Source organism: Cebus imitator, unplaced genomic scaffold (assembly GCF_001604975.1).
Source record: "Cebus imitator isolate Cc_AM_T3 unplaced genomic scaffold, Cebus_imitator-1.0 Scaffold880, whole genome shotgun sequence".
Lineage (NCBI taxonomy): Eukaryota > Metazoa > Chordata > Mammalia > Primates > Cebidae > Cebus > Cebus imitator.
In genome coordinates, this window is record NW_016108195.1 from 201,047 (window position 1) to 202,902 (window position 1,856).

Consider the following 1,856-nt stretch of genomic DNA (forward strand, 5'->3'; position numbering starts at 1 on the left):
TAACTGAAAAACATTACTTATTGAAATTATAGCAGGTAGGTTTTTTTTTGAAATAGACTACCAGGTGTAGTGTATTATAGAAATCAAGAAGGCATTGTAAAACTTATTATTTCAAAATAATTTAAGGACATCAAAAAAATTACCACTGTTGAGTTCCAAGGTGAAGGTATATACCTTCACCTTGCTCCACTTAATGTTAACATTTTCTACAGCCATTTTGTAATTATCAAAAATAAAAATTTAATGTCAATACAATACATGAACTAAACAATAAAATATAAGATATTCTAAATCTCCACAATTTAGGTATGTGAATGACTAGAATTATTATGAGTTTTGATAAATTGAATACTTTGTCAATATGATGTAATCCTTTTGCTATTCTAATTATTTTAACTGAAGTCATTGTTAAATGCTAATAAAGTCACTATACAGCTTTTCCTTCTTCAATTAGTGGAAACATGGTATATTATTTTATATTCTTTAGCTTTTAATCTGTTTGTGTATTTATAATTCAAGTTGGTTGTGAGTAGGCAGCATAGAGTTGTATTTTACCTTCTGGTCCAACCTGACAATATGCAATTTATTGGGCTGTTTAGAAAATTTATATATTTAACTTTATTATTTCTGTCTTAATTTTATTTTTTAATTAAGATCTACTATTTTTAAATTTATACTTTAAGTTCTGGAATACATGTGCCAAAAGTGCAGGTTTGTTACATAGGTATACACGTGCCATGGTGGTTTGCTGCACCTATCAGCCCGTCACCTACATTAGGTATTTCTCCTAATGCTATCCCTTCCTTACCCCACCCCCACTCCCCAACAGGCCACGGTGTGTGATGTTCCCCTCCCTGATTCCATGTGATTTCATTGTTCAATTTCCACTTATGAATGAGAACATACCATGTTTGATTTTTTGTTCCTGTGTTAGCTTCATCCATATCCTTGCAAAGGACATGACCTCATCTTTTTTATGACTGCATAGCATTTCATGATGTATATATGCCACATTTTCTTTATCCAGTGTAACATTAATGGGCATTTGGGTTGGTTCCAAGTCTTTGCTATTGTGAATAGTGCTGCAATAAATATATGTGTGCATGTGTCTTTATAGCAGAATGATTTATAAACCTTTGGGTATATACCCAGTAACAAGATTGCTAGATCGAATGGCATTTCTGGTTCTAGGTCTTTGAGGAATTACCACACTGTCTTCCACAATTCTTGAACTAATTTACATTCCCACCAACAGTGTTCAAATGTGTAAAATTGTTCCTATTTTTCCACATCCTCTCCAGCACCTGTTTCCTGACTTTTTAATGACTGCCATTCTAACTGGCATGAGATAGTATCTCATTGTGATTTTGATTTCCATTTGTCTAATGACCAGTGATGATGAACTCTTTTTCCATATGTTTGTTGGCTGCATAAATGTCTTTTTTGGAGAAGTATCTGTTCATATCCTTTGCCCACATTTTGATGGGGTTGTTTGTTTTTTCTTGTACATTTGTTTAAGTGTTTAAGTTCATTGTAAATTGTGGATATTAACCCTTTGTCAGATGGGTAGACTGCAAAAATTTTCTTCCATTCTGTAGATTGCCTGTTCACCCTGATGATAGTTTCTTTTGCTGCCCTGAACCTTTTCAGTTTAATTATATCTCATTCGTCAACTTATAAGAGATGTAAAGAACCTTTCTAAGAACTACAAACCACTGTTCAAAGAAATAAGAGATGACACAAAGAAATGGAAAAACATTCTATGCTCATGGACAGAAAGAATCAATATCGTAAAAATGGCCATATGCCCAAAGTAATTTATAGGTTCAATGCTATACCCATCAAGCTACTATTGA